General features: G+C 38.1%; 1 pseudogene; it reads left to right on the top strand.

Moving 5' to 3' along the window:
- The first annotated feature begins 3266 nt into the window (after nucleotides 1–3266).
- On the top strand, nucleotides 3267–4147 carry LOC102825951 (annotated as a pseudogene).
- The last annotated feature ends 3353 nt before the right edge of the window (nucleotides 4148–7500 follow it).

The raw sequence follows: 7500 nt of genomic DNA on the forward strand, positions 1-7500 counted from the left end.
ACAATAGTTAAAGTCCAAACACTGACAAGACCAAATGCTGACAAGAACAACAGGAATTCTCATCTCATTAATTACTGATGGAACAAAAAGAATGCAAAATGGTATAACCACTCTAGAAGACAGTCTGACAGTTTCTTACAAAGTTAACCAGTTTTGCCATTCAATCCATTAATCACAATCCCAGAAATTTATCTAAGTGAAATGAAAATGTATGGTCACATAGAAACCTACATACGAATGCTTATAAAAGTTTTATTTATAGTTGCCAAGAGTTGGAAACAACCAATTCTTTGCCTTTCAATAGTAAACAAACTATGATTCATTTCTATGATGAAGTATTATTCAGAAATAAAGAGAAATGAGCTACCAAGTCTCAAACAATATGGAGGAACTTTTAATGCATATTAGTAAGTGAAAAAACCCAGTCTGAAAAGTTACATACTATATGTTTACAACTATTATATGATATTTTTTAAAAGACATAACTGTAGAAACAGCAGAACCATAAAAGGATACTAAAGGTTCAGGGGGAATACACAGGGAAATGAAGAGATGGAGCGCAAGACATTTTCACAGCAGTGAAGCTATTCTTATTTCATACAGTAACGGTGAATGCATGTCATTAAACATTTACCAAAATCCATAGGATTGTACAACCCTAATGTGAACTATGTTGTTGTTGTTGTTGTTGTTGCTAGGTGCCATCTAGTTGATATGACTCATTGTCAATATGTACAATAGAACTATGAACTTTAGTTCATAGAAATGAACCAATACTAGTTTATCAATTATAACAAACTTATACCACAGAAATACAAGATGTTAAGATGAGGACCAATGTGCAAGAAGTAAATGAGAATTCACTGTACTTTCTGCACAATTTTTCTGTTAACTTAAAACTACTCTAAAAAATAAAACTTATTTTAAAAACAACTCAATTATCATACCTGCTGGTAATCAACATCTTGCAAGGTTGAGAATAATGTCTTACTCAGAAACCAATATTTAGTGATGTTTTTTCACATATCCAAAATCCAAGGGTCTGAAATACACGGAGTGGAACTGAGGGATTATATTTAGACTCTCAGCAGATGTGCTCGTTCAGGGACATTGGTATCCAAAGGAAGAATGCCTCTCCTTGGAACACACACAGAGAAGGAAAAAAAAAAAAAAAAAAGTTCCATGAATTAGAAACTTCTTGCCATTTCACACTCCTCATGCCACTGAGTAAGTGGGAAACAAAGGAGATTAATTACGATATTGGTGTGGTAGTAGCGGTTGCATGCTGTGAAATTGGATCCAACTTACAGTGACCCTGTATAGATTTTCTAAGGTTTTAAATCTTTACAGGAGCAGAAAGCCTCCTCTTTTTCCCACAGAGCAACTGGTAGATTCATATTGCTGAATTGCAACTATGCTATTAGAGCTCCTTATGATATTGGCCAATCCTGAGAGTCCTGGTGTGGCACTGTAGGATAAGTGCTGGACCACAAGGTCGATTTGAACCATAAGGTCAGCAGTTCAAACTCATCATCAGCTCCTTGGAAACCCTTACAGGGTCACTATAAGTCAACTTGACGGCACTTAACGACAAGAAGTCAATCGTGACTCTCAAAAAAATAGAGGTTGTTCCCCTACAATGGTAGAGTATAGATTGAACCCAAGAATTCCCTAGGATGCCCTTTCATACCTTCATAGCTGATGACAACAGCTATTGAAGACAGGTGTATTTTTATACAGGGAGAGCCATATAGGAATCTAGAGGGAAGGATCCTCAGAGGGGAAGCAAAAATGTAGGTCAACTCATATGTTAGAAGAACCCTGATTAGCTGAGGTATTCTTTATGTCAAAGAGAGCATGAAGTTTTCAGTACCAAGAAGAAAGACAATTCCACTGCCATATCACAACCTTGTATAGGGTTTCCAAAGCTGTAAATCTTTACAGGAGCAGAAAGCCTCATCTTTCTCCCACAGAGTGGCTGGTGGCTTTGAAATGCCAATCTTGCAGTTAGTACTCCAGCGCTTATCCTACAGGATAAGCTATCCATCATAAAGAAAAAGTCTAGTTATCAGGTGTGGACCAGTTTTTGTTAAGTGCCTTCAAGTTGGTTCTGACTCATAGCAACCCTGTATAAGGTTTCCAAGGAGTGACTGGTGAATTTGAACTGCCGATCTTGTGGTTAGCAGTCTAATGCTTATCCTATGGAGCCACACCAGGACTCCTTTTCCTTACTTACTGGGTCATAGATATCATATGTTGTCTCATTTCTATTTTACTCTCTGCTTTTACTCCTATTTTAAATAGGAGTCCTGTGGGGCACTCAAAAATAATATACTGAACTGCAAGGTCACAAGGTCGGCAGTTCAAACCCACCAGCTGCCCTGAGAAACCCTCTACAGGGTCTCTATGAGCCAGACCCAACTTGATGGCACATAGCAACAACAACAATTTTAAGTAGTATCATTTGTTCATCATTAAGTGCCATCGAGCCAGTTCCGACTATAGCAGCCCTGTATATAGTTTCTGGGGAGGAGTTGGTGAGCTTGAACCTCTGACCTTGTGATTCAAAATGACCTTGCAGTCCAGTGCATTAACCTACAGTGCCATGTTGTTACTGATGTTGTCAAGTGCTGTCAAGTCAATTTCTACCCATAGCGACCCTATATAGGGTTTCCAAGGAGTGGCTGGTGAACTTGAACTGCTGAACCTTGAAGCTCAAATTGACCTTGCAGTTCAGCTCATTAACCCACAGTACCCCACCAGGACTCCCCACAGAGCCATAGGTTATATACTTTAGCTCAAAAGTGTAAGCTACTGAGATGGGGTCAAGACAGAATAAAGGAAGAATGAGCATCACAAAATAATAATGCTGGACTTGAAGGTTTTCTCTGCGATAGCTAAAGAGACTATGATCTCTCATTAAGAATGGGATGCCTATTTATATAGGATCAAAGTGACAATAGTAACTCAAAAGATTAGATAGGAAACTGAAAGGACAGTGAGTTTTGTTAATGGGAAAGGAACAACTTGGAAAAGGCAGATGAGAATGGTTGTACAACTTAATTCTACATGTACAATTCAGTGTTCAATGTCACTGAATTATATACATAGAAATTGATGAATTAGTATATGTTCTGCTGTGTATATTCTCAATAAAATAAATTATGAAAAATACTTTTTTAAATGTCTTCCAAGCAGTGTGGCAGCAAGGCCCCATTTTCCTCCTCCTCCTCTCATGAGGTCAGAAGTCCTGACAGTGTATAGCTATGTCTAAATCTGGCCAGTGCCACCTGTCTCCACAATATCCCCCAAGAGACAGTTCAGGCCAGGGCAGCAAAAAGGCAAAGCAGAAAATTAAGAAGATCATCAAAGACAAAACTTTTAGTCTAAAGCATAAGAAAGAAGCAAAGCAACATAAGTTTATCAGGGCTGTCACTCATCAAGTTAAATGTGGGCAAGAAAATCCATGCCAAGTAGCACAAAGTGAAGTTGAAAGTAAATTGAAGAAAGATAACAAGAAAAAGGAATTTCACGAGTAAACGAACTGTTCAGATCTATAGTTTGCTGTTCAAAAAATAAGCAAAGGTTCAGATTCAAACCATGGAATGCACACTCTTCAAGCAAGGACAGCGTACTAAAGGAAATAACTGGAAATTCTCATGTGACTTGACTCTGGAAAGAACGTCTAAGAAGCAGTGTTGACATTGATGCAAGAAATAAAGAAAAGATGCCATGGATAGTTGGGATGACAAAAAGACACTTGGAAAAGATACCATGGATAATTAAGATGACACACACAAAAAAAAAAAAAACGGAGAAAGTAGTGAATAAGAAACACAGTGCAGCAGAAAAGAAAAAATAAACAACAAAAACTCAAATCGTGTGCAAGTATTTCCTCAAAGCTATTGAAAACAACAAGACTAACTGGTTTGGAGTATGCCCCTGAGATGGGGATATGTGCATGTATCAACAAGCACTTCCTGAATTTGTGTTGAAAAAAAGATAAGAAGAATGAACAGAAGAAGATGAAATTTCATTAGAAGATCTTGTGGAAAGAAAGAAAGAAGTTTTCAAAGCATGGAAAACACTAGAGATCAAGGGTCCTGAGGTGTTTGGATTTCATTCTAAACTGGTTGATGGTGAGTAGAAAGAAGCAGATGATGTTCATTACACCCAAGAAATAGGTGGTGATGAAGCTGATGATTCTGTAAGTGTAAATGACACAGATTTAAGCCTGTATATTCCAAGATATGTAGATGGTATAGGTATCACTATAACTAATCTTGAAAGATTCAGCATGCATTCTTCAGAAAATGATGAAAACAAATTCAGTGAAGCTTCCACAGAAATGGGGAGAGAAGTGATTTGGAAGAAGACAATGAAGGAGATGAACAGGAAAATGGAGCCATCAATGCTGTTCCTGTTGATGAAAATATTTTCACTACAGAAGATTTAGATGAACTAGAAGAACTAGACACACTTGATTTACAAGATGTTGTCAAACAAGTTAATGATCAAATGAAGCCAGTTCAGCAAGAGTTGTAATTGATTAATTAATGTTTTTCCACCTAGAATTTTTTAATGTTGTTGTTACATGCCATCACGTAGGATCCTACTCATGGTGGTGGTGGTGAGGATGTGCCCTAATGTCAGTTCCAACTCATAGTGACCCTATACAGGGTTTCCAAGGCTGAAAATCTTTACAGGAGCAAAAAGTCTAATCTTTCTCCTGCAGAACAGCTGGTAGCTTCAAACTGCTGACATTGAGGTTCACAGTCTGATTCATAACCACTACACTTCCAGAGCTCCAACTCATAGGGACCCTGTATAGGGTTTCCGAGGAGCAGCTGGTGAGAATTCTCTACTAGGATATGTTTATTTACCAAGCTGATTCTGGAGTACTTGCCTTCTCCAAAAATGGAATGTTCTCCCTACATCTTCTCTTCTGACTTTGACTACACAGCAGAGAAGTTCAGAGTAGTTCACAATAAACTGAACTATAATGGTCATTTCAGAAAATGATTGTAGTCTTAGAGGACACCAAGGTCAACTGGCATAAGAGTCCATGACTGTGGTTGTAAAAGCTTGTGAGCAGTATCTATGGTGAAACTACTGGTCTCTCCCTGTCCAAAGGACAGAATGATAAAAATAAAAAACACATGGAAAAGAATTAGTCCCAGGGGGCTAATGGCCCAAACATTAGTCTCCACAACCCTGAGACTAGAAGAACAAGATGGTGCCCAGCTACCACTGCCAACTGCTCTAAAAGGCATCATATTAGAAGGTCCTGGATAGAGTGGGAGAAAAATGTGGAACAAAACTGAAAATCATAACTAAGGGCAGGCTTACTAATTGGATAGAAACTTCGGTTTTTAGTCGCCCTTCAGGTCTGGAAATGAACTCACCACCATGGCTCAATTTTCAGCCAATTGAGAAGTCTATAAGGGGAACAATAATGCTAGGTATTCACACCTCAGAATAATCAATCATTTGAAATCAAAATGGCAGCATTTGCCCAAGGACAAAGTTCAGAAGGGTTAGGAAAGGAGGAATAATGGAAACAGGAAACAGACAAGAAAGAAATGGGAAAAGAGATGTCTCATTGTGGGGATTATAGTCAGTAAATGAAACAAAATGTGTATGAACTGTTGAATGGAAATTGACCTATTCTGTAAACCTTAACCCAATTCACAATAAATATTTTTTTCAAAGAAAATTATTAATTGGCATAACTGTCCACTCAAGCAGGAAATGTGATTGCTTTTCCAGCTCTTGATATTCAGTAGGCATGTGTTACCAGAAACATAAAATTCAATATATAAAATATCTTTAATTTAGTGATTCTATTTTTTGTATAAAATTAAAAACTATACTTCATAAAGAAAATTGCATATACAGATTCAGTGCTGTAGTAGCTTTGGACAAATAAATGGACATTTGAGATGGAACTTCTTTGACCTGACAGGATCAGCTATGATACCCTATGTTACACTGTTTTCAACTTGTCCCTCTTCCTTTTTCCCAATAAAGTTGTAAATAAAGACCATCATACAGTACAACTCAAAAATAATAAAGTATATGAGGTTTTCCAAGATAGTTTTCCAAGTTTTCAATGTACAAATGTGTTATATACACAGTACAGTTCCCAATACATTTTTTTCACTGAGAAAACACTATACAGCTTCTGCCACTTAAGTATATTAAATACTGAAAACATTCTCATCCTTTTCAAAAGGAAAATCTTTTGAGTTCATGTACTTGAATAGGAGAAACTGTATGAAAGAGAAGAGTGTGATGTGCAGTCATTTATTTTGTATAAGGGGTAGATTTTGAAGTGAGAGCATTTGATATTTAGAGTAGAAGTATGTCATTGTTGTGTGCCATCAAGCCAATTCCAACACATAGCAATCCTGCATAGGTTTTCTAAGAGCGGCTGATAGTTTGAACTGCTGACCTTGAAGTTACCAGTCCAATGCTTATCCTAAATGCCACTGTGGAGGGATTTTTTAGTGCAAATGATTAAGCCCTGAGCTACTAACTGAAAGGTTGACAGTTCGAATCCACCCAACAGCACCTAGGAAGAAAAAGCTGATGATCTACTTTCAAAATATTTCTGAAACTCTGTTCTACTCTGAAACACACGGCGTTGCCATGAGTCATAATTCACTTGATGTCAACTTGTTTTGTTTTAGTTTTAGTTTTTTAGTTTTAGTTTTGTTTTGAGGAATAAGAGGAAGTTTAGGCAACTCAATTCCAATATTTAATCCCTTTTCTATGTCATGAGAATCCATCACTGTTGAGTCTTTGGGGAAACAGGCTCCACCTCCCTCTAAAGAAGCTAATTTTGCTAAGTGACATGGAGTTGGCTCCAACACACAGCTACCTTGTATAGGATTTCCCAGGAATAGCTGGTGAATTTGAACCTCTGATCTTGTGGTTAGCATTTCCAGTGCTTATCCTAAAGCATCACACCAGGACACCAAAGAAGCCAATAGGACCAAAATACTGCCTTTCCCTAAACTTGGACAGCCAGGAAGGACACAGGTCTGCAACCTTAGCTAGTCCAAGTGGATGCATTGGCCTAAGATTTTAAATTAGTTATAAGTGGCACAAAGAAGCAGAGGAAAACCTACAATTCATTTTGTTGATGGCAGCAGTCGCATCCGGGGCCCAGAGGCAGTAGCAACTGCACAGTGCAGAGGAGGCACCAGTGACCAGTGGCATTTTGTCTGCAACGTTAGTTAGCTGGACCAGACCACTCCTGTAGTATGACCTTGGCTAGGATTCTGGCTTCCCAGAATCTCTTGGTTTCTGATCATTTTCTAAGCCTTGTTCTCCAGGTTTCCTGGCAACTCTGTAAGCTACCAAAGTCAGTTTTTCTTCTTCTCATTATTGTTTACCTCCTACCCCTTTCCTTCTCTCCCATGTTCTATAGGAAAGAGCTCATCTGATCTCTTCTGGGTTATCCCCACTCATAGCTTACAGCAGGATTTCCCTTTT

The sequence above is a fragment of the Chrysochloris asiatica genome, unplaced genomic scaffold, assembly GCF_000296735.1.
Source record: "Chrysochloris asiatica unplaced genomic scaffold, ChrAsi1.0 scaffold00033, whole genome shotgun sequence".
Lineage (NCBI taxonomy): Eukaryota > Metazoa > Chordata > Mammalia > Afrosoricida > Chrysochloridae > Chrysochloris > Chrysochloris asiatica.